The sequence below is a fragment of the Mesoplodon mirus genome, assembly GCF_964341445.2.
Source record: "Mesoplodon mirus genome assembly, chromosome: 8".
Lineage (NCBI taxonomy): Eukaryota > Metazoa > Chordata > Mammalia > Artiodactyla > Ziphiidae > Mesoplodon > Mesoplodon mirus.
This window is the reverse complement of record NC_138984.1, coordinates 118,729,713-118,756,597: the sequence shown is the minus strand read 5'-3', so window position 1 is coordinate 118,756,597 and position 26,885 is coordinate 118,729,713.

Sequence of the window (26,885 nt, the reverse complement as noted above, 5' to 3'; positions counted from 1 at the left end):
AGCAATAATGCATGGCACCCATTCCATGGGTCCCAGCTCTCCAGGTTGAAGGGAATATTACTACAGCTATAACGTGTACGGGAAACCTAGAGAATGGACACACTATGAATACGAAAGGTTTCTAAAACTCAACGAAGAGCCCCTCTCCTGGTGCTCCGGTTTGACTTTCCAACTGCTTTCCTATCAATCTCCCAACTTGGAGAGACAGCCCCTTTAAGCTCCTGGTTCGCACAGGTTGCCAATTTGGCAGAGGATGAAAGGGAAGAGGGAGAACCAATGAGAGAGTAGCTGTTAGGCATTTGGATGGGCACATGTCACTCTAATTTCCCGGCAGGAAGAAGAATGAACCAAAGTCTCAGCCACCCACCGGGAACCAGTAGAGGTCCTGAACCAAAAGTTTGGACTTGCGTTCAGCTCACAAAAAACGAGTTGAAAAATGGAGCTCAGGGGCACAGCAATTCACAAACTGGCAGAGTAATCAAGGCCAACTATCGTCCAAAAATCTGTTGAGGGAAGGCAACGAGGCGGACTTGAAAGCGAGGCAGAATAGCAGGAAACAGATTTCAAGAGGTTCGTTGGAATCGCCTGTAAAGCACAGGAAGAGGGGCACAACTTCGACAATGATGCACTTGGCCAAAAAGGGCGTATGCGTTTTCTCCTGAATATATTCAGGAGAAAACGCATACGCCCTTTTTGGCCAAGCAAGCAAGCGGGCAATGCAAATCTGCACTACAAAGAAGTATCACTTCCCACCGGTCAAAAGGGACATCCACAAAATGTGTAAAAACCAGAAAGGCAAGACAGGCCCTGGAGAACAGGGAGCCTTGTTATGCTGATGGGCGGGATGTAAGTTGCCAACTGCCTCACTGGAGGAGTGCATTGTGTTCCCTAAAACAAGTAAACAACAGAGCTCCAGAGCCAAGGGCACGTCCAGTCTAGGGAATATACCTTGGGAAAACTGAAAATCCATAAGACAGAGCCACCCCCAAATTGAGGGCTGCACTGCTTACAGGAACCTCAACCTGGGTACACCTGAAATATCCCAGGAAATATAAAAATGGTTCCAAACATTGTGGAACTTACGTACGATGGAATATCCCTCAGCCACGAAATCAATGTCATAAGACCAGTAGCAGCAAAATGAGTGGATTCAGGTACGATGATTCTAAGTGAAAGAAGTCACACAGGAAAAGAAACTTATCATAAGATATCACTTAGGAAGATCCTGTAAACATGGCTACACATGAACTGAGTTAGGCAAGAGAACAGAGTCTCACATTTAGAAAACACTCTTATGCCTGCTTAAGGGGGAAGGAGAGGTGGGGTGATGCATCAAACCCGAGTTTGATATAAGCACAGGTACCGTTCCAAAAACCAACTATGGAATAGACAAGACCTACACCTTCCTCAGTGAAAGGGACTCAAAACCCCATATTTCCCGCAGAGGAATCGATCTGACTAGTAAGAATCTTAAAACCTATGTATTGATATGTCTCCGTAAGGGAATCAAGTGTGTCTAGACTGGCATAATCATGGCCGCGAGAATCAGCTCAAACCCACTCTAAAAAGGAATTTCAAAAACAGAACAAAGAAACAGGGAAATTCTTTACAATTCCTTCAGGGTCTCTGATGCAACCTGGAATGACCCTATCTACAATGACAGCTGGATGTGGCATAAGGCTGGACACTTGGGACTGAGAGGATTGGTGAGATTGGGTGAGCAAATGCAGACCCTTTAAAGCAATAATGCATGGCACCCATTCCATGGGTCCCAGCTCTCCAGGTTGAAGGGAATATTACTACAGCTATAACGTGTACGGGAAACCTAGAGAATGGACACACTATGAATACGAAAGGTTTCTAAAACTCAACGAAGAGCCCCTCTCCTGGTGCTCCGGTTTGACTTTCCAACTGCTTTCCTATCAATCTCCCAACTTGGAGAGACAGCCCCTTTAAGCTCCTGGTTCGCACAGGTTGCCAATTTGGCAGAGGATGAAAGGGAAGAGGGAGAACCAATGAGAGAGTAGCTGTTAGGCATTTGGATGGGCACATGTCACTCTAATTTCCCGGCAGGAAGAAGAATGAACCAAAGTCTCAGCCACCCACCGGGAACCAGTAGAGGTCCTGAACCAAAAGTTTGGACTTGCGTTCAGCTCACAAAAAACGAGTTGAAAAATGGAGCTCAGGGGCACAGCAATTCACAAACTGGCAGAGTAATCAAGGCCAACTATCGTCCAAAAATCTGTTGAGGGAAGGCAACGAGGCGGACTTGAAAGCGAGGCAGAATAGCAGGAAACAGATTTCAAGAGGTTCGTTGGAATCGCCTGTAAAGCACAGGAAGAGGGGCACAACTTCGACAATGATGCACTTGGCCAAAAAGGGCGTATGCGTTTTCTCCTGAATATATTCAGGAGAAAACGCATACGCCCTTTTTGGCCAAGCAAGCAAGCGGGCAATGCAAATCTGCACTACAAAGAAGTATCACTTCCCACCGGTCAAAAGGGACATCCACAAAATGTGTAAAAACCAGAAAGGCAAGACAGGCCCTGGAGAACAGGGAGCCTTGTTATGCTGATGGGCGGGATGTAAGTTGCCAACTGCCTCACTGGAGGAGTGCATTGTGTTCCCTAAAACAAGTAAACAACAGAGCTCCAGAGCCAAGGGCACGTCCAGTCTAGGGAATATACCTTGGGAAAACTGAAAATCCATAAGACAGAGCCACCCCCAAATTGAGGGCTGCACTGCTTACAGGAACCTCAACCTGGGTACACCTGAAATATCCCAGGAAATATAAAAATGGTTCCAAACATTGTGGAACTTACGTACGATGGAATATCCCTCAGCCACGAAATCAATGTCATAAGACCAGTAGCAGCAAAATGAGTGGATTCAGGTACGATGATTCTAAGTGAAAGAAGTCACACAGGAAAAGAAACTTATCATAAGATATCACTTAGGAAGATCCTGTAAACATGGCTACACATGAACTGAGTTAGGCAAGAGAACAGAGTCTCACATTTAGAAAACACTCTTATGCCTGCTTAAGGGGGAAGGAGAGGTGGGGTGATGCATCAAACCCGAGTTTGATATAAGCACAGGTACCGTTCCAAAAACCAACTATGGAATAGACAAGACCTACACCTTCCTCAGTGAAAGGGACTCAAAACCCCATATTTCCCGCAGAGGAATCGATCTGACTAGTAAGAATCTTAAAACCTATGTATTGATATGTCTCCGTAAGGGAATCAAGTGTGTCTAGACTGGCATAATCATGGCCGCGAGAATCAGCTCAAACCCACTCTAAAAAGGAATTTCAAAAACAGAACAAAGAAACAGGGAAATTCTTTACAATTCCTTCAGGGTCTCTGATGCAACCTGGAATGACCCTATCTACAATGACAGCTGGATGTGGCATAAGGCTGGACACTTGGGACTGAGAGGATTGGTGAGATTGGGTGAGCAAATGCAGACCCTTTAAAGCAATAATGCATGGCACCCATTCCATGGGTCCCAGCTCTCCAGGTTGAAGGGAATATTACTACAGCTATAACGTGTACGGGAAACCTAGAGAATGGACACACTGTGATAACGAAAGGTTTCTAAAACTCAACGAAGAGCCCCTCTCCTGGTGCTCCGGTTTGACTTTCCAACTGCTTTCCTATCAATCTCCCAACTTGGAGAGACAGCCCCTTTAAGCTCCTGGTTCGCACAGGTTGCCAATTTGGCAGAGGATGAAAGGGAAGAGGGAGAACCAATGAGAGAGTAGCTGTTAGGCATTTGGATGGGCACATGTCACTCTAATTTCCCGGCAGGAAGAAGAATGAACCAAAGTCTCAGCCACCCACCGGGAACCAGTAGAGGTCCTGAACCAAAAGTTTGGACTTGCGTTCAGCTCACAAAAAACGAGTTGAAAAATGGAGCTCAGGGGCACAGCAATTCACAAACTGGCAGAGTAATCAAGGCCAACTATCGTCCAAAAATCTGTTGAGGGAAGGCAACGAGGCGGACTTGAAAGCGAGGCAGAATAGCAGAAAACAGATTTCAAGAGGTTCGTTGGAATCGCCTGTAAAGCACAGGAAGAGGGGCACAACTTCGACAATGATGCACTTGGCCAAAAAGGGCGTATGCGTTTTCTCCTGAATATATTCAGGAGAAAACGCATACGCCCTTTTTGGCCAAGCAAGCAAGCGGGCAATGCAAATCTGCACTACAAAGAAGTATCACTTCCCACCGGTCAAAAGGGACATCCACAAAATGTGTAAAAACCAGAAAGGCAAGACAGGCCCTGGAGAACAGGGAGCCTTGTTATGCTGATGGGCGGGATGTAAGTTGCCAACTGCCTCACTGGAGGAGTGCATTGTGTTCCCTAAAACAAGTAAACAACAGAGCTCCAGAGCCAAGGGCACGTCCAGTCTAGGGAATATACCTTGGGAAAACTGAAAATCCATAAGACAGAGCCACCCCCAAATTGAGGGCTGCACTGCTTACAGGAACCTCAACCTGGGTACACCTGAAATATCCCAGGAAATATAAAAATGGTTCCAAACATTGTGGAACTTACGTACGATGGAATATCCCTCAGCCACGAAATCAATGTCATTAGACCAGTAGCAGCAAAATGAGTGGATTCAGGTACGATGATTCTAAGTGAAAGAAGTCACACAGGAAAAGAAACTTATCATAAGATATCACTTAGGAAGATCCTGTAAACATGGCTACACATGAACTGAGTTAGGCAAGAGAACAGAGTCTCACAATTAGAAAACACTCTTATGCCTGCTTAAGGGGGAAGGAGAGGTGGGGTGATGCATCAAACCCGAGTTTGATATAAACACAGGTACCGTTCCAAAAACCAACTATGGAATAGACAAGACCTACACCTTCCTCAGTGAAAGGGACTCAAAACCCCATATTTCCCGCAGAGGAATAGATCTGACTAGTAAGAATCTTAAAACCTATGTATTGATATGTCTCCGTAAGGGAATCAAGTGTGTCTAGACTGGCATAAACATGGCCGTGAGAATCAGCTCAAACCCACTCTAAAAAGGAATTTCAAAAACAGAACAATGAAACAGGGAAATTCTTTACAAATCCTTCAGGGTCTCTGATGCAACCTGGAATGACCCTATCTACAATGACAGCTGGATGTGGCATAAGGCTGGACACTTGGGACTGAGAGGATTGGTGAGATTGGGTGAGCAAATGCAGACCCTTTAAAGCAATAATGCATGGCACCCATTCCATGGGTCCCAGCTCTCCAGGTGGAAGGGAATATTACTACAGCTATAACGTGTACGGGAAACCTAGAAAATGGACACACTGTGAATACGAAAGGTTTCTAAAACTCAACGAAGAGCCCCTCTCCTGTTGCTCCGGTTTGACTTTCCAACTGCTTTCCTATCAATCTCCCAACTTGGAGAGACAGCCCCTTTAAGCTCCTGGTTCGCACAGGTTGCCAATTTGCCAGAGGATGAAAGGGAAGAGGGAGAACCAATGAGAGAGTAGCTGTTAGGCATTTGGATGGGCACATGTCACTCTAATTTCCCGGCAGGAAGAAGAATGAACCAAAGTCTCAGCCACCCACCGGGAATCAGTAGAGGTCCTGAACCAAAAGTTTGGACTTGCGTTCAGCTCACAAAAAACGAGTTGAAAAATGGAGCTCAGGGGCACAGCAATTCACAAACTGGCAGAGTAATCAAGGCCAACTATCATCCAAAAATCTGTTGAGGCAAGGCAACGAGGCGGACTTGAAAGCGAGGCAGAATAGCAGGAAACAGATTTCAAGAGTTACGTTGGAATCGCCTGTAAAGCACAGGAAGAGGGGCACAACTACGACAATGATGCACTTGGCCAAAAAGGGCGTATGTGTTTTCTCCTGAATATATTCAGGAGAAAATGCATACGCCCTTTTTGGCCAAGCAAGCAAGCGGGCAATGCAAATCTGCACTACAAAGAAGTATCACTTCCCAACGGTCAAAAGGGACATCCACAAAATGTGTAAAAACCAGAAAGGCAAGACAGGCCCTGGAGAACAGGGAGCCTTGTTATGCTGATGGGCGGGATGTAAGTTGCCAACTGCCTCACTGGAGGAGTGCATTGTGTTCCCTAAAACAAGTAAACAACAGAGCTCCAGAGCCAAGGGCACTTCCAGTCTAGGGAATATACCTTGGGGAAACTGAAAATCCATAAGACAGAGCCACCCCCAAATTGAGGGCTGCACTGCTTAAAGGAACCTCAACCTGGGTACACCTGAAATATCCAAGGAAATATAAAAATGGTTCCAAACATTGTGGAACTTACGTACGATGGAGTATCCCTCAGCCACGAAATCAATGTCATAAGACCAGTAGCAGGAAAATGAGTGGATTCAGGTATGATGATTCTAAGTGAAAGAAGTCACACAGGAAAAGAAACTTATCATAAGATATCACTTAGGAAGATCTTGTAAACATGGCTACACATGAACTGAGTTAGGCAAGAGAACAGAGTCTCACATTTAGAAAACACTCTTATGCCTGCTTAAGGGGGAAGGAGTGGTGGGGTGATGCATCAAACCAGAGTTTGATATAAGCACAGGTACCGTTCCAAAAACCAACTATGGAATAGACAAGACCTACACCTTCCTCAGTGAAAGGGACTCAAAACTCCATATTTCCCGCAGAGGAATAGATCTGACTAGTAAGAATCTTAAAACCTATGTATTGATATGTCTCCGTAAGGGAATCAAGTGTGTCTAGACTGGCATAAACATGGCCGTGAGAATCAGCTCAAACCCACTCTAAAAAGGAATTTCAAAAACAGAACAAATAAACAGGGAAATTCTTTACAATTCCTTCAGGGTCTCTGATGCAACCTGGAATGACCCTATCTACGATGACAGCTGGATGTGGCATGAGGCTGGACACTTGGGACTGAGAAGATTGGTGAGATTGGGTGAGCAAATGCAGACCCTTTAAAGCAATAATGCATGGCACCCATTCCATGGGTCCCAGCTCTCCAGGTGGAAGGGAATATTACTACAGCTATAACGTGTACGGGAAACCTAGAGAATGGACACACTGTGATAACGAAAGGTTTCTAAAACTCAACGAAGAGCCCCTCTCCTGGTGCTCCGGTTTGACTTTCCAACTGCTTTCCTATCAATCTCCCAACTTGGAGAGACAGCCCCTTTAAGCTCCTGGTTCGCACAGGTTGCCAATTTGGCAGAGGATGAAAGGGAAGAGGGAGATCCAATGAGAGAGTAGCTGTTAGGCATTTGGATGGGCACATGTCACTCTAATTTCCCGGCAGGAAGAATAATTCACCAAAGTCTCAGCCACCCACCGGGAACCAGTAGAGGTCCTGAACCAAAAGTTTGGACTTGCGTTCAGCTCACAAAAAACGAGTTGAAAAATGGAGCTCAGGGGCACAGCAATTCACAAACTGGCAGAGTAATCAAGGCCAACTATCGTCCAAAAATCTGTTGAGGGAAGGCAACGAGGCGGACTTGAAAGCGAGGCAGAATAGCAGGAAACAGATTTCAAGAGGTACGTTGGAATCGCCTGTAAAGCACAGGAAGAGGGGCACAACTTCGACAATGATGCACTTGGCCAAAAAGGGCGTATGTGTTTTCTCCTGAATATATTCAGGAGAAAACGCATACGCCCTTTTTGGCCAAGCAAGCAAGCGGGCAATGCAAATCTGCACTACAAAGAAGTATCACTTCCCACCGGTCAAAAGGGACATCCACAAAATGTGTAAAAACCAGAAAGGCAAGACAGGCCCTGGAGAACAGGGAGCCTTGTTATGCTGATGGGCGGGATGTAAGTTGCCAACTGCCTCACTGGAGGAGTGCATTGTGTTCCCTAAAACAAGTAAACAACAGAGCTCCAGAGCCAAGGGCACGTCCAGTCTAGGGAATATACCTTGGGAAAACTGAAAATCCATAAGACAGAGCCACCCCCAAATTGAGGGCTGCACTGCTTACAGGAACCTCAACCTGGGTACACCTGAAATATCCAAGGAAATATAAAAATGGTTCCAAACATTGTGGAACTTACGTACGATGGAATATCCCTCAGCCACGAAATCAATGTCATAAGACCAGTAGCAGCAAAATGAGTGGATTCAGGTACGATGATTCTAAGTGAAAGAAGTCACACAGGAAAAGAAACTTATCATAAGATATCACTTAGGAAGATCCTGTAAACATGGCTACATATGAACTGAGTTAGGCAAGAGAACAGAGTCTCACATTTAGAAAACACTCTTATGCCTGCTTAAGGGGGAAGGAGAGGTGGGGTGATGCATCAAACCAGAGTTTGATATAAGCACAGGTACCGTTCCAAAAACCAACTATGGAATAGACAAGACCTACACCTTCCTCAGTGAAAGGGACTCAAAACCCCATATTTCCCGCAGAGGAATAGATCTGACTAGTAAGAATCTTAAAACCTATGTATTGATATGTCTCCGTAAGGGAATCAAGTGTGTCTAGACTGGCATAATCATGGCCGCGAGAATCAGCTCAAACCCACTCTAAAAAGGAATTTCAAAAACAGAACAAAGAAACAGGGAAATTCTTTACAATTCCTTCAGGGTCTCTGATGCAACCTGGAATGACCCTATCTACAATGACAGCTGGATGTGGCATAAGGCTGGACACTTGGGACTGAGAGGATTGGTGAGATTGGGTGAGCAAATGCAGACCCTTTAAAGCAATAATGCATGGCACCCATTCCATGGGTCCCAGCTCTCCAGGTTGAAGGGAATATTACTACAGCTATAACGTGTACGGGAAACCTAGAGAATGGACACACTATGAATACGAAAGGTTTCTAAAACTCAACGAAGAGCCCCTCTCCTGGTGCTCCGGTTTGACTTTCCAACTGCTTTCCTATCAATCTCCCAACTTGGAGAGACAGCCCCTTTAAGCTCCTGGTTCGCACAGGTTGCCAATTTGGCAGAGGATGAAAGGGAAGAGGGAGAACCAATGAGAGAGTAGCTGTTAGGCATTTGGATGGGCACATGTCACTCTAATTTCCCGGCAGGAAGAAGAATGAACCAAAGTCTCAGCCACCCACCGGGAACCAGTAGAGGTCCTGAACCAAAAGTTTGGACTTGCGTTCAGCTCACAAAAAACGAGTTGAAAAATGGAGCTCAGGGGCACAGCAATTCACAAACTGGCAGAGTAATCAAGGCCAACTATCGTCCAAAAATCTGTTGAGGGAAGGCAACGAGGCGGACTTGAAAGCGAGGCAGAATAGCAGGAAACAGATTTCAAGAGGTACGTTGGAATCGCCTGTAAAGCACAGGAAGAGGGGCACAACTTCGACAATGATGCACTTGGCCAAAAAGGGCGTATGCGTTTTCTCCTGAATATATTCAGGAGAAAACGCATACGCCCTTTTTGGCCAAGCAAGCAAGCGGGCAATGCAAATCTGCACTACAAAGAAGTATCACTTCCCACCGGTCAAAAGGGACATCCACAAAATGTGTAAAAACCAGAAAGGCAAGACAGGCCCTGGAGAACAGGGAGCCTTGTTATGCTGATGGGCGGGATGTAAGTTGCCAACTGCCTCACTGGAGGAGTGCATTGTGTTCCCTAAAACAAGTAAACAACAGAGCTCCAGAGCCAAGGGCACGTCCAGTCTAGGGAATATACCTTGGGAAAACTGAAAATCCATAAGACAGAGCCACCCCCAAATTGAGGGCTGCACTGCTTACAGGAACCTCAACCTGGGTACACCTGAAATATCCCAGGAAATATAAAAATGGTTCCAAACATTGTGGAACTTACGTACGATGGAATATCCCTCAGCCACGAAATCAATGTCATAAGACCAGTAGCAGCAAAATGAGTGGATTCAGGTACGATGATTCTAAGTGAAAGAAGTCACACAGGAAAAGAAACTTATCATAAGATATCACTTAGGAAGATCCTGTAAACATGGCTACACATGAACTAAGTTAGGCAAGAGAACAGAGTCTCACATTTAGAAAACACTCTTATGCCTGCTTAAGGGGGAAGGAGAGGTGGGGTGATGCATCAAACCCGAGTTTGATATAAGCACAGGTACCGTTCCAAAAACCAACTATGGAATAGACAAGACCTACACCTTCCTCAGTGAAAGGGACTCAAAACCCCATATTTCCCGCAGAGGAATCGATCTGACTAGTAAGAATCTTAAAACCTATGTATTGATATGTCTCCTTAAGGGAATCAAGTGTGTCTAGACTGGCATAATCATGGCCGCGAGAATCAGCTCAAACCCACTCTAAAAAGGAATTTCAAAAACAGAACAAAGAAACAGGGAAATTCTTTACAATTCCTTCAGGGTCTCTGATGCAACCTGGAATGACCCTATCTACAATGACAGCTGGATGTGGCATAAGGCTGGACACTTGGGACTGAGAGGATTGGTGAGATTGGGTGAGCAAATGCAGACCCTTTAAAGCAATAATGCATGGCACCCATTCCATGGGTCCCAGCTCTCCAGGTTGAAGGGAATATTACTACAGCTATAACGTGTACGGGAAACCTAGAGAATGGACACACTATGAATACGAAAGGTTTCTAAAACTCAACGAAGAGCCCCTCTCCTGGTGCTCCGGTTTGACTTTCCAACTGCTTTCCTATCAATCTCCCAACTTGGAGAGACAGCCCCTTTAAGCTCCTGGTTCGCACAGGTTGCCAATTTGGCAGAGGATGAAAGGGAAGAGGGAGAACCAATGAGAGAGTAGCTGTTAGGCATTTGGATGGGCACATGTCACTCTAATTTCCCGGCAGGAAGAAGAATGAACCAAAGTCTCAGCCACCCACCGGGAACCAGTAGAGGTCCTGAACCAAAAGTTTGGACTTGCGTTCAGCTCACAAAAAACGAGTTGAAAAATGGAGCTCAGGGGCACAGCAATTCACAAACTGGCAGAGTAATCAAGGCCAACTATCGTCCAAAAATCTGTTGAGGGAAGGCAACGAGGCGGACTTGAAAGCGAGGCAGAATAGCAGGAAACAGATTTCAAGAGGTTCGTTGGAATCGCCTGTAAAGCACAGGAAGAGGGGCACAACTTCGACAATGATGCACTTGGCCAAAAAGGGCGTATGCGTTTTCTCCTGAATATATTCAGGAGAAAACGCATACGCCCTTTTTGGCCAAGCAAGCAAGCGGGCAATGCAAATCTGCACTACAAAGAAGTATCACTTCCCACCGGTCAAAAGGGACATCCACAAAATATGTAAAAACCAGAAAGGCAAGACAGGCCCTGGAGAACAGGGAGCCTTGTTATGCTGATGGGCGGGATGTAAGTTGCCAACTGCCTCACTGGAGGAGTGCATTGTGTTCCCTAAAACAAGTAAACAAAAGAGCTCCAGAGCCAAGGGCACGTCCAGTCTAGGGAATATACCTTGGGAAAACTGAAAATCCATAAGACAGAGCCACCCCCAAATTGAGGGCTGCACTGCTTACAGGAACCTCAACCTGGGTACACCTGAAATATCCCAGGAAATATAAAAATGGTTCCAAACATTGTGGAACTTACGTACGATGGAATATCCCTCAGCCACGAAATCAATGTCATAAGACCAGTAGCAGCAAAATGAGTGGATTCAGGTACGATGATTCTAAGTGAAAGAAGTCACACAGGAAAAGAAACTTATCATAAGATATCACTTAGGAAGATCCTGTAAACATGGCTACACATGAACTGAGTTAGGCAAGAGAACAGAGTCTCACATTTAGAAAACACTCTTATGCCTGCTTAAGGGGGAAGGAGAGGTGGGGTGATGCATCAAACCCGAGTTTGATATAAGCACAGGTACCGTTCCAAAAACCAACTATGGAATAGACAAGACCTACACCTTCCTCAGTGAAAGGGACTCAAAACCCCATATTTCCCGCAGAGGAATCGATCTGACTAGTAAGAATCTTAAAACCTATGTATTGATATGTCTCCGTAAGGGAATCAAGTGTGTCTAGACTGGCATAATCATGGCCGCGAGAATCAGCTCAAACCCACTCTAAAAAGGAATTTCAAAAACAGAACAAAGAAACAGGGAAATTCTTTACAATTCCTTCAGGGTCTCTGATGCAACCTGGAATGACCCTATCTACAATGACAGCTGGATGTGGCATAAGGCTGGACACTTGGGACTGAGAGGATTGGTGAGATTGGGTGAGCAAATGCAGACCCTTTAAAGCAATAATGCATGGCACCCATTCCATGGGTCCCAGCTCTCCAGGTTGAAGGGAATATTACTACAGCTATAACGTGTACGGGAAACCTAGAGAATGGACACACTATGAATACGAAAGGTTTCTAAAACTCAACGAAGAGCCCCTCTCCTGGTGCTCCGGTTTGACTTTCCAACTGCTTTCCTATCAATCTCCCAACTTGGAGAGACAGCCCCTTTAAGCTCCTGGTTCGCACAGGTTGCCAATTTGGCAGAGGATGAAAGGGAAGAGGGAGAACCAATGAGAGAGTAGCTGTTAGGCATTTGGATGGGCACATGTCACTCTAATTTCCCGGCAGGAAGAAGAATGAACCAAAGTCTCAGCCACCCACCGGGAACCAGTAGAGGTCCTGAACCAAAAGTTTGGACTTGCGTTCAGCTCACAAAAAACGAGTTGAAAAATGGAGCTCAGGGGCACAGCAATTCACAAACTGGCAGAGTAATCAAGGCCAACTATCGTCCAAAAATCTGTTGAGGGAAGGCAACGAGGCGGACTTGAAAGCGAGGCAGAATAGCAGGAAACAGATTTCAAGAGGTTCGTTGGAATCGCCTGTAAAGCACAGGAAGAGGGGCACAACTTCGACAATGATGCACTTGGCCAAAAAGGGCGTATGCGTTTTCTCCTGAATATATTCAGGAGAAAACGCATACGCCCTTTTTGGCCAAGCAAGCAAGCGGGCAATGCAAATCTGCACTACAAAGAAGTATCACTTCCCACCGGTCAAAAGGGACATCCACAAAATGTGTAAAAACCAGAAAGGCAAGACAGGCCCTGGAGAACAGGGAGCCTTGTTATGCTGATGGGCGGGATGTAAGTTGCCAACTGCCTCACTGGAGGAGTGCATTGTGTTCCCTAAAACAAGTAAACAACAGAGCTCCAGAGCCAAGGGCACGTCCAGTCTAGGGAATATACCTTGGGAAAACTGAAAATCCATAAGACAGAGCCACCCCCAAATTGAGGGCTGCACTGCTTACAGGAACCTCAACCTGGGTACACCTGAAATATCCCAGGAAATATAAAAATGGTTCCAAACATTGTGGAACTTACGTACGATGGAATATCCCTCAGCCACGAAATCAATGTCATAAGACCAGTAGCAGCAAAATGAGTGGATTCAGGTACGATGATTCTAAGTGAAAGAAGTCACACAGGAAAAGAAACTTATCATAAGATATCACTTAGGAAGATCCTGTAAACATGGCTACACATGAACTGAGTTAGGCAAGAGAACAGAGTCTCACATTTAGAAAACACTCTTATGCCTGCTTAAGGGGGAAGGAGAGGTGGGGTGATGCATCAAACCCGAGTTTGATATAAGCACAGGTACCGTTCCAAAAACCAACTATGGAATAGACAAGACCTACACCTTCCTCAGTGAAAGGGACTCAAAACCCCATATTTCCCGCAGAGGAATCGATCTGACTAGTAAGAATCTTAAAACCTATGTATTGATATGTCTCCGTAAGGGAATCAAGTGTGTCTAGACTGGCATAATCATGGCCGCGAGAATCAGCTCAAACCCACTCTAAAAAGGAATTTCAAAAACAGAACAAAGAAACAGGGAAATTCTTTACAATTCCTTCAGGGTCTCTGATGCAACCTGGAATGACCCTATCTACAATGACAGCTGGATGTGGCATAAGGCTGGACACTTGGGACTGAGAGGATTGGTGAGATTGGGTGAGCAAATGCAGACCCTTTAAAGCAATAATGCATGGCACCCATTCCATGGGTCCCAGCTCTCCAGGTGGAAGGGAATATTACTACAGCTATAACGTGTACGGGAAACCTAGAGAATGGACACACTGTGATAACGAAAGGTTTCTAAAACTCAACGAAGAGCCCCTCTCCTGGTGCTCCGGTTTGACTTTCCAACTGCTTTCCTATCAATCTCCCAACTTGGAGAGACAGCCCCTTTAAGCTCCTGGTTCGCACAGGTTGCCAATTTGGCAGAGGATGAAAGGGAAGAGGGAGAACCAATGAGAGAGTAGCTGTTAGGCATTTGGATGGGCACATGTCACTCTAATTTCCCGGCAGGAAGAAGAATGAACCAAAGTCTCAGCCACCCACCGGGAACCAGTAGAGGTCCTGAACCAAAAGTTTGGACTTGCGTTCAGCTCACAAAAAACGAGTTGAAAAATGGAGCTCAGGGGCACAGCAATTCACAAACTGGCAGAGTAATCAAGGCCAACTATCGTCCAAAAATCTGTTGAGGGAAGGCAACGAGGCGGACTTGAAAGCGAGGCAGAATAGCAGGAAACAGATTTCAAGAGGTTCGTTGGAATCGCCTGTAAAGCACAGGAAGAGGGGCACAACTTCGACAATGATGCACTTGGCCAAAAAGGGCGTATGCGTTTTCTCCTGAATATATTCAGGAGAAAACGCATACGCCCTTTTTGGCCAAGCAAGCAAGCGGGCAATGCAAATCTGCACTACAAAGAAGTATCACTTCCCACCGGTCAAAAGGGACATCCACAAAATGTGTAAAAACCAGAAAGGCAAGACAGGCCCTGGAGAACAGGGAGCCTTGTTATGCTGATGGGCGGGATGTAAGTTGCCAACTGCCTCACTGGAGGAGTGCATTGTGTTCCCTAAAACAAGTAAACAACAGAGCTCCAGAGCCAAGGGCACGTCCAGTCTAGGGAATATACCTTGGGAAAACTGAAAATCCATAAGACAGAGCCACCCCCAAATTGAGGGCTGCACTGCTTACAGGAACCTCAACCTGGGTACACCTGAAATATCCCAGGAAATATAAAAATGGTTCCAAACATTGTGGAACTTACGTACGATGGAATATCCCTCAGCCACGAAATCAATGTCATAAGACCAGTAGCAGCAAAATGAGTGGATTCAGGTACGATGATTCTAAGTGAAAGAAGTCACACAGGAAAAGAAACTTATCATAAGATATCACTTAGGAAGATCCTGTAAACATGGCTACACATGAACTGAGTTAGGCAAGAGAACTGAGTCTCACATTTAGAAAACACTCTTATGCCTGCTTAAGGGGGAAGGAGAGGTGGGGTGATGCATCAAACCCGAGTTTGATATAAGCACAGGTACCGTTCCAAAAACCAACTATGGAATAGACAAGACCTACACCTTCCTCAGTGAAAGGGACTCAAAACCCCATATTTCCCGCAGAGGAATCGATCTGACTAGTAAGAATCTTAAAACCTATGTATTGATATGTCTCCGTAAGGGAATCAAGTGTGTCTAGACTGGCATAAACAGGGCAGCGAGAATCAGCTCAAACCCACTCTAAAAAGGAATTTCAAAAACAGAACAAAGAAACAGGGAAATTCTTTACAATTCCTTCAGGGTCTCTGATGCAACCTGGAATGACCCTATCTACAATGACAGCTGGATGTGGCATAAGGCTGGACACTTGGGACTGAGAGGATTGGTGAGATTGGGTGAGCAAATGCAGACCCTTTAAAGCAATAATGCATGGCACCCATTCCATGGGTCCCAGCTCTCCAGGTGGAAGGGAATATTACTACAGCTATAACGTGTACAGGAAACCTAGAGAATGGACACACTATGAATACGAAAGGTTTCTAAAACTCAACGAAGAGCCCCTCTCCTGGTGCTCCGGTTTGACTTTCCAACTGCTTTCCTATCAATCTCCCAACTTGGAGAGACAGCCCCTTTAAGCTCCTGGTTCGCACAGGTTGCCAATTTGGCAGAGGATGAAAGGGAAGAGGGAGAACCAATGAGAGAGTAGCTGTTAGGCATTTGGATGGGCACATGTCACTCTAATTTCCCGGCAGGAAGAAGAATGAACCAAAGTCTCAGCCACCCACTGGGAACCAGTAGAGGTCCTGAACCAAAAGTTTGGACTTGCGTTCAGCTCACAAAAAACGAGTTGAAAAATGGAGCTCAGGGGCACAGCAATTCACAAACTGGCAGAGTAATCAAGGCCAACTATCGTCCAAAAATCTGTTGAGGGAAGGCAACGAGGCGGACTTGAAAGCGAGGCAGAATAGCAGGAAACAGATTTCAAGAGGTACGTTGGAATCGCCTGTAAAGCACAGGAAGAGGGGCACAACTTCGACAATGATGCACTTGGCCAAAAAGGGCGTATGCGTTTTCTCCTGAATATATTCTGGAGAAAACGCATACGCCCTTTTTGGCCAAGCAAGCAAGCGGGCAATGCAAATCTGCACTACAAAGAAGTATCACTTCCCACCGGTCAAAAGGGACATCCACAAAATGTGTAAAAACCAGAAAGGCAAGACAGGCCCTGGAGAACAGGGAGCCATGTTATGCTGATGGGCGGGATGTAAGTTGCCAACTGCCTCACTGGAGGAGTGCATTGTGTTCCCTAAAACAAGTAAACAACAGAGCTCCAGAGCCAAGGGCACGTCCAGTCTAGGGAATATACCTTGGGAAAACTGAAAATCCATAAGACAGAGCCACCCCCAAATTGAGGGCTGCACTGCTTACAGGAACCTCAACCTGGGTACACCTGAAATATCCCAGGAAATATAAAAATGGTTCCAAACATTGTGGAACTTACGTACGATGGAATATCCCTCAGCCACGAAATCAATGTCATAAGACCAGTAGCAGCAAAATGAGTGGATTCAGGTACGATGATTCTAAGTGAAAGAAGTCACACAGGAAAAGAAACTTATCATAAGATATCACTTAGGAAGATCCTGTAAACATGGCTACACATGAACTGAGTTAGGCAAGAGAACTGAGTCTCACATTTAGAAAACACTCTTATGCCTGCTTAAGGGGGAAGGAGAGGTGGGGTGATGCATCAAACCCGAGTTTGATATAAGCACAGGTACCGTTCCAAAAACCAACTATGGAATAGACAAGACCTACACCTTCCTCAGTGAAAGGGACTCAAAGCCCCATATTTCCCGCAGAGGAATCGATCTGACTAGTAAGAATCTTAAAACCTATGTATTGATATGTCTCCGTAAGGGAATCAAGTGTGTCTAGACTGGCATAATCATGGCCGCGAGAATCAGCTCAAACCCACTCTAAAAAGGAATTTCAAAAACAGAACAAAGAAACAGGGAAATTCTTTACAATTCCTTCAGGGTCTCTGATGCAACCTGGAATGACCCTATCTACAATGACAGCTGGATGTGGCATAAGGCTGGACACTTGGGACTGAGAGGATTGGTGAGATTGGGTGAGCAAATGCAGACCCTTTAAAGCAATAATGCATGGCACCCATTCCATGGGTCCCAGCTCTCCAGGTGGAAGGGAATATTACTACAGCTATAACGTGTACGGGAAACCTAGAGAATGGACACACTGTGAATACGAAAGGTTTCTAAAACTCAACGAAGAGCCCCTCTCCTGGTGCTCCGGTTTGACTTTCCAACTGCTTTCCTATCAATCTCCCAACTTGGAGAGACAGCCCCTTTAAGCTCCTGGTTCGCACAGGTTGCCAATTTGGCAGAGGATGAAAGGGAAGAGGGAGAACCAATGAGAGAGTAGCTGTTAGGCATTTGGATGGGCACATGTCACTCTAATTTCCCGGCAGGAAGAAGAATGAACCAAAGTCTCAGCCACCCACCGGGAACCAGTAGAGGTCCTGAACCAAAAGTTTGGACTTGCGTTCAGCTCACAAAAAACGAGTTGAAAAATGGAGCTCAGGGGCACAGCAATTCACAAACTGGCAGAGTAATCAAGGCCAACTATCGTCGAAAAATCTGTTGAGGGAAGGCAACGAGGCGGACTTGAAAGCGAGGCAGAATAGCAGGAAACAGATTTCAAGAGGTACGTTGGAATCGCCTGTAAAGCACAGGAAGAGGGGCACAACTTCGACAATGATGCACTTGGCCAAAAAGGGCGTATGCGTTTTCTCCTGAATATATTCAGGAGAAAACGCATACGCCCTTTTTGGCCAAGCAAGCAAGCGGGCAATGCAAATCTGCACTACAAAGAAGTATCACTTCCCACCGGTCAAAAGGGACATCCACAAAATGTGTAAAAACCAGAAAGGCAAGACAGGCCCTGGAGAACAGGGAGCCTTGTTATGCTGATGGGCGGGATGTAAGTTGCCAACTGCCTCACTGGAGGAGTGCATTGTGTTCCCTAAAACAAGTAAACAACAGAGCTCCAGAGCCAAGGGCACGTCCAGTCTAGGGAATATACCTTGGGAAAACTGAAAATCCATAAGACAGAGCCACCCCCAAATTGAGGGCTGCACTGCTTACAGGAACCTCAACCTGGGTACACCTGAAATATCCCAGGAAATATAAAAATGGTTCCAAACATTGTGGAACTTACGTACGATGGAATATCCCTCAGCCACGAAATCAATGTCATAAGACCAGTAGCAGCAAAATGAGTGGATTCAGGTACGATGATTCTAAGTGAAAGAAGTCACACAGGAAAAGAAACTTATCATAAGATATCACTTAGGAAGATCCTGTAAACATGGCTACACATGAACTGAGTTAGGCAAGAGAACTGAGTCTCACATTTAGAAAACACTCTTATGCCTGCTTAAGGGGGAAGGAGAGGTGGGGTGATGCATCAAACCCGAGTTTGATATAAGCACAGGTACCGTTCCAAAAACCAACTATGGAATAGACAAAACCTACACCTTCCTCAGTGAAAGGGACTCAAAACCCCATATTTCCCGCAGAGGAATCGATCTGACTAGTAAGAATCTTAAAACCTATGTATTGATATGTCTCCGTAAGGGAATCAAGTGTGTCTAGACTGGCATAAACAGGGCAGCGAGAATCAGCTCAAACCCACTCTAAAAAGGAATTTCAAAAACAAAACAAAGAAACAGGGAAATTCTTTACAATTCCTTCAGGGTCTCTGATGCAACCTGGAATGACCCTATCTACAATGACAGCTGGATGTGGCATAAGGCTGGACACTTGGGACTGAGAGGATTGGTGAGATTGGGTGAGCAAATGCAGACCCTTTAAAGCAATAATGCATGGCACCCATTCCATGGGTCCCAGCTCTCCAGGTGGAAGGGAATATTACTACAGCTATAACGTGTACGGGAAACCTAGAAAATGGACACACTGTGAATACGAAAGGTTTCTAAAACTCAACGAAGAGCCCCTCTCCTGGTGCTCCGGTTTGACTTTCCAACTGTTTTCCTATCAATCTCCCAACTTGGAGAGAGAGCCCCTTTAAGCTCCTGGTTCGCACAGGTTGCCAATTTGGCAGAGGATGAAAGGGAAGAGGGAGAACCAATGAGAGAGTAGCTGTTAGGCATTTGTATGGGCACATGTCACTCTAATTTCCCGGCAGGAAGAAGAATTCACCAAAGTCTCAGCCACCCACCGGGAACCAGTATAGGTCCTGAACCAAATGTTTGGACTTGCGTTCAGCTCACAAAAAACGAGTTGAAAAATGGAGCTCAGGGGCACAGCAATTCACAAACTGGCACAGTAATCAAGGCCAACTATCGTCCAAAAATCTGTTGAGGGAAGGCAACGAGGCGGACTTGAATGCGAGGCAGAATAGCAGGAAACAGATTTCAAGAGGTACGTTAGAATCGCCTGTAAAGCACAGGAAGAGGGGCACAACTTCGACAATGATGCACTTGGCCAAAAAGGGCGTATGCGTTTTCTCCTGAATATATTCAGGAGAAAACGCATACGCCCTTTTTGGCCAAGCAAGCAAGCGGGCAATGCAAATCTGCACTACAAAGAAGTATCACTTCCCAACGGTCAAAAGGGACATCCACAAAATGTGTAAAAACCAGAAAGGCAAGACAGGCCCTGGAGAACAGGGAGCCTTGTTATGCTGATGGGCGGGATGTAAGCTGCCAACTGCCTCCCTGGAGGAGTGCATTGTGTTCCCTAAAACAAGTAAACAACAGAGCTACAGAGCCAAGGGCACTTCCAGTCTAGGGAATATACCTTGGGAAAAATGAAGATCCATAAGACACAGCCACCCCCAAATTGAGGGCTGCACTGCTTACAAGAACCTCAACCTGGGTACACCTGAAATATCCCAGGAAATATAAAAAGGGTTCAAAACATTGTGGAACTTACGTACGATGGAATATCCCTCAGCCATGAAATCAATGTCATAAGACCAGTAGCAGCAAAATGAGTGGATTCAGGTACGATGATTCTAAGTGAAAGAAGTCACACAGAAAAAGAAACTTATCATAAGATATCACTTAGGAAGATCCTGTAAACATGGCAACACATGAACTGAGTTAGGAAAGAGAACAGAGTCTCACATTTAGAAAACACTCTTATGCCTGCTTAAGCGGGAAGGAGAGGTGGGGTGATGCATCAAACCCGAGTTTGATATAAGCACAGGTACCGTTCCAAAAACCAACTATGGAATAGACAAGACCTACACCTTCCTCAGTGAAAGGGACTCAAAACCCCATATTTCCCGCAGAGGAATAGATCTGACTAGTAAGAATCTTAAAACCTATGTATTGATATGTCTCCGTAAGGGAATCAAGTGTGTCTAGACTGGCATAAACAGGGCAGCGAGAATCAGCTCAAACCCACTCTAAAAAGGAATTTCAAAAACAAAACAAAGAAACAGGGAAATTCTTTACAATTCCTTCAGGGTCTCTGATGCAACCTGGAATGACCCTATCTACAATGACAGCTGGATGTGGCATAAGGCTGGACACTTGGGACTGAGAGGATTGGTGAGATTGGGTGAGCAAATGCAGACCCTTTAAAGCAATAATGCATGGCACCCATTCCATGGGTCCCAGCTCTCCAGGTGGAAGGGAATATTACTACAGCTATAACGTGTACGGGAAACCTAGAAAATGGACACACTGTGAATACGAAAGGTTTCTAAAACTCAACGAAGAGCCCCTCTCCTGGTGCTCCGGTTTGACTTTCCAACTGTTTTCCTATCAATCTCCCAACTTGGAGAGAGAGCCCCTTTAAGCTCCTGGTTCGCACAGGTTGCCAATTTGGCAGAGGAGGAAAGGGAAGAGGGAGAACCAATGAGAGAGTAGCTGTTAGGCATTTGGATGGGCACATGTCACTCTAATTTCCCGGCAGGAAGAAGAATTCACCAAAGTCTCAGCCACCCACCGGGAACCAGTATAGGTCCTGAACCAAATGTTTGGACTTGCGTTCAGCTCACAAAAAACGAGTTGAAAAATGGAGCTCAGGGGCACAGCAATTCACAAACTGGCAGAGTAATCAAGGCCAACTATCGTCCAAAAATCTGTTGAGGGAAGGCAACGAGGCGGACTTGAATGCGAGGCAGAATAGCAGGAAACAGATTTCAAGAGGTACGTTAGAATCGCCTGTAAAGCACAGGAAGAGGGGCACAACTTCGACAATGATGCACTTGGCCAAAAAGGGCGTATGCGTTTTCTCCTGAATATATTCAGGAGAAAACGCATACGCCCTTTTTGGCCAAGCAAGCAAGCAGGCAATGCAAATCTGCACTACAAAGAAGTATCACTTCCCAACGGTCAAAAGGGACATCCACAAAATGTGTAAAAACCAGAAAGGCAAGACAGGCCCTGGAGAACAGGGAGCCTTGTTATGCTGATGGGCGGGATGTAAGCTGCCAACTGCCTCCCTGGAGGAGTGCATTGTGTTCCCTAAAACAAGTAAACAACAGAGCTAAAGAGCCAAGGGCACTTCCAGTCTAGGGAATATACCTTGGGAAAACTGAAGATTCATAAGACACAGCCACCCCCAAATTGAGGGCTGCACTGCTTACAAGAACCTCAACCTGGGTACACCTGAAATATCCCAGGAAATATAAAAATGGTTCAAAACATTGTGGAACTTACGTACGATGGAATATCCCTCAGCCATGAAATCAATGTCATAAGACCAGTAGCAGCAAAATGAGTGGATTCAGGTACGATGATTCTAAGTGAAAGAAGTCACACAGAAAAAGAAACTTATCATAAGATATCACTTAGGAAGATCCTGTAAACATGGCAACACATGAACTGAGTTAGGAAAGAGAACAGAGTCTCACATTTAGAAAACACTCTTATGCCTGCTTAAGGGGGAAGGAGAGGTGGGGTGATGCATCAAACCAGAGTTTGATATAAGCACAGGTACTGTTCCAAAACCCAACTATGGAATAGACAAGACCTACACCTTCCTCAGTGAAAGGGACTCAAAACCCCATATTTCCCGCAGAGGAATACATCTGACTAGTAAGAATCTTAAAACCTATGTATTGATATGTCTCCGTAAGGGAATCAAGTGTGTCTAGACTGGCATAAACATGGCAGCGAGAATCAGCTCAAACCCACTCTAAAAAGGAATTTCAAAAACAGAACAAAGAAACAGGGAAATTCTTTACAATTCCTTCAGGGTCTCTGATGCAACCTGGAATGACCCTATCTACGATGACAGCTGGATGTGGCATGAGGCTGGACACTTGGGACTGAGAGGATTGGTGAGATTGGGTGAGCAAATGCAGACCCTTTAAAGCAATAATGCATGGCAACCATTCCATGGGTCCCACCTCTCCAGGTTGAAGGGAATATTACTACAGCTATAACATGTATGGGAAACCTAGAGAATGGACACACTGTGAATACGAAAGGTTTCTAAAACTCAACGAAGAGTCCCTCTCCTGGTGCTCCGGTTTGACTTTCCAACAGCTTTACTATCAATCTCCCAACTTGGAGAGACAGCCCCTTTAAGCTCCTGGTTCACACAGGTTGCCCATTTGGCAGAGGAGGAAAGGGAAGAGGGAGAACCAATGAGAGAGTAGCTGTTAGGCATTTGGATGGGCACATGTCACTCTAATTTCCCGGCAGGAAGAAGAATTCACCAAAGTCTCAGCCACCCACCGGGAACCAGTATAGGTCCTGTACCAAATGTTTGGACTTGCGTTCAGCTCACAAAAAAACGAGTTGAATAATGGAGCTCAGGGGCACAGCAATTCACAAACTGGCAGAGTAATCAAGGCCAACTATCGTCCAAAAATCTGTTGAGGGAAGGCAACGAGGCGGACTTGAATGCGAGGCAGAATAGCAGGAAACAGATTTCAAGAGGTACGTTAGAATCGCCTGTAAAGCACAGGAAGAGGGGCACAACTTCGACAATGATGCACTTGGCCAAAAAGGGCGTATGCGTTTTCTCCTGAATATATTCAGGAGAAAACGCATACGCCCTTTTTGGCCAAGCAAGCAAGCGGGCAATGCAAATCTGCACTACAAAGAAGTATCACTTCCCAACGGTCAAAAGGGACATCCACAAAATGTGTAAAAACCAGAAAGGCAAGACAGGCCCTGGAGAACAGGGAGCCTTGTTATGCTGATGGGCGGGATGTAAGCTGCCAACTGCCTCCCTGGAGGAGTGCATTGTGTTCCCTAAAACAAGTAAACAACAGAGCTACAGAGCCAAGGGCACTTCCAGTCTAGGGAATATACCTTGGGAGAACTGAAGATCCATAAGACACAGCCACCCCCAAATTGAGGGCTGCACTGCTTACAAGAACCTCAACCTGGGTACACCTGAAATATCCCAGGAAATATAAAAATGGTTCAAATCATTGTGGAACTTACGTACGATGGAATATCCCTCAGCCATGAAATCAATGTCATAAGACCAGTAGCAGCAAAATGAGTGGATTCAGGTACGATGATTCTAAGTGAAAGAAGTCACACAGAAAAAGAAACTTATCATAAGATATCACTTAGGAAGATCCTGTAAACATGGCAACACATGAACTGAGTTAGGAAAGAGAACAGAGTCTCACATTTAGAAAACACTCTTATGCCTGCTTAAGGGGGAAGGAGAGGTGGGGTGATGCATCAAACCAGAGTTTGATATAAGCACAGGTACTGTTCCAAAAACCAACTATGGAATAGACAAGACCTACACCTTCCTCAGTGAAAGGGACTCAAAACCCCATATTTCCCGCAGAGGAATAGATCTGACTAGTAAGAATCTTAAAACCTATGTATTGATATGTCTCCGTAAGGGAATCAAGTGTGTCTAGACTGGCATAAACATGGCAGCGAGAATCAGCTCAAACCCACTCTAAAAAGGAATTTCAAAAACAGAACAAAGAAACAGGGAAATTCTTTACAATTCCTTCAGGGTCTCTGATGCAACCTGGAATGACCCTATCTACGATGACAGCTGGATGTGGCATGAGGCTGGACACTTGGGACTGAGAGGATTGGTGAGATTGGGTGAGCAAATGCAGAGCCTTTAAAGCAATAATGCATGGCAACCATTCCATGGGTCCCAGCTCTCCAGGTGGAAGGGAATATTACTACAGCTATAACATGTACGGGAAACCTAGAGAATGGACACACTGTGAATACGAAAGGTTTCTAAAACTCAACGAAGAGTCCCTCTCCTGGTGCTCCGGTTTGACTTTCCAACAGCTTTACTATCAATCTCCCAACTTGGAGAGACAGCCCCTTTAAGCTCCTGGTTCACACAGGTTGCCCATTTGGCAGAGGAGGAAAGGGAAGAGGGAGAACCAATGAGAGAGTAGCTGTTAGGCATTTGGATGGGCACATGTCACTCTAATTTCCCGGCAGGAAGAAGAATTCACCAGAGTCTCAGCCACCCACCGGGAACCAGTATAGGTCCTGAACCAAATGTTTGGACTTGCGTTCAGCTCACAAAAAAACGAGTTGAAAAATGGAGCTCAGGGGCACAGCAATTCACAAACTGGCAGAGTAATCAAGGCCAACTATCGTCCAAAAATCTGTTGAGGGAAGGCAACGAGGCGGACTTGAATGCGAGGCAGAATAGCAGGAAACAGATTTCAAGAGGTACGTTAGAATCGCCTGTAAAGCACAGGAAGAGGGGCACAACTTCGACAATGATGCACTTGGCCAAAAAGGGCGTATGCGTTTTCTCCTGAATATATTCAGGAGAAAACGCATACGCCCTTTTTGGCCAAGCAAGCAAGCGGGCAATGCAAATCTGCACTACAAAGAAGTATCACTTCCCAACGGTCAAAAGGGACATCCACAAAATGTGTAAAAACCAGAAAGGCAAGACAGGCCCTGGAGAACAGGGAGCCTTGTTATGCTGATGGGCGGGATGTAAGCTGCCAACTGCCTCCCTGGAGGAGTGCATTGTGTTCCCTAAAACAAGTAAACAACAGAGCTCCAGAGCCAAGGGCACTTCCAGTCTAGGGAATATACCTTGGGAGAACTGAAGATCCATAAGACACAGCCACCCCCAAATTGAGGGCTGCACTGCTTACAAGAACCTCAACCTGGGTACACCTGAAATATCCCAGGAAATATAAAAATGGTTCAAATCATTGTGGAACTTACGTACGATGGAATATCCCTCAGCCATGAAATCAATGTCATAAGACCAGTAGCAGCAAAATGAGTGGATTCAGGTACGATGATTCTAAGTGAAAGAAGTCACACAGAAAAAGAAACTTATCATAAGATATCACTTAGGAAGATCCTGTAAACATGGCAACACATGAACTGAGTTAGGAAAGAGAACAGAGTCTCACATTTAGAAAACACTCTTATGCCTGCTTAAGGGGGAAGGAGAGGTGGGGTGATGCATCAAACCAGAGTTTGATATAAGCACAGGTACTGTTCCAAAAACCAACTATGGAATAGACAAGACCTACACCTTCCTCAGTGAAAGGGACTCAAAACCCCATATTTCCCGCAGAGGAATAGATCTGACTAGTAAGAATCTTAAAACCTATGTATTGATATGTCTCCGTAAGGGAATCAAGTGTGTCTAGACTGGCATAAACATGGCAGCGAGAATCAGCTCAAACCCACTCTAAAAAGGAATTTCAAAAACAGAACAAAGAAACAGGGAAATTCTTTACAATTCCTTCAGGGTCTCTGATGCAACCTGGAATGACCCTATCTACGATGACAGCTGGATGTGGCATGAGGCTGGACACTTGGGACTGAGAAGATTGGTGAGATTGGGTGAGCAAATGCAGACCCTTTAAAGCAATAATGCATGGCAACCATTCCATGGGTCCCACCTCTCCAGGTGGAAGGGAATTTTACTACAGCTATAACATGTACGGGAAACCTAGAGAATGGACACACTGTGAATACGAAAGGTTTCTAAAACTCAACGAAGAGTCCCTCTCCTGGTGCTCCGGTTTGACTTTCCAACAGCTTTACTATCAATCTCCCAACTTGGAGAGACAGCCCCTTTAAGCTCCTGGTTCACACAGGTTGCCCATTTGGCAGAGGAGGAAAGGGAAGAGGGAGAACCAATGAGAGAGTAGCTGTTAGGCATTTGGATGGGCACATGTCACTCTAATTTCCCGGCAGGAAGAAGAATTCACCAAAGTCTCAGCCACCCACCGGGAACCAGTATAGGTCCTGAACCAAATGTTTGGACTTGCGTTCAGCTCACAAAAAAACGAGTTGAAAAATGGAGCTCAGGGGCACAGCAATTCACAAACTGGCAGAGTAATCAAGGCCAACTATCGTCCAAAAATCTGTTGAGGGAAGGCAACGAGGCGGACTTGAATGCGAGGCAGAATAGCAGGAAACAGATTTCAAGAGGTACGTTAGAATCGCCTGTAAAGCACAGGAAGAGGGGCACAACTTCGACAATGATGCACTTGGCCAAAAAGGGCGTATGCGTTTTCTCCTGAATATATTCAGGAGAAAACGCATACGCCCTTTTTGGCCAAGCAAGCAAGCGGGCAATGCAAATCTGCACTACAAAGAAGTATCACTTCCCAACGGTCAAAAGGGACATCCACAAAATGTGTAAAAACCAGAAAGGC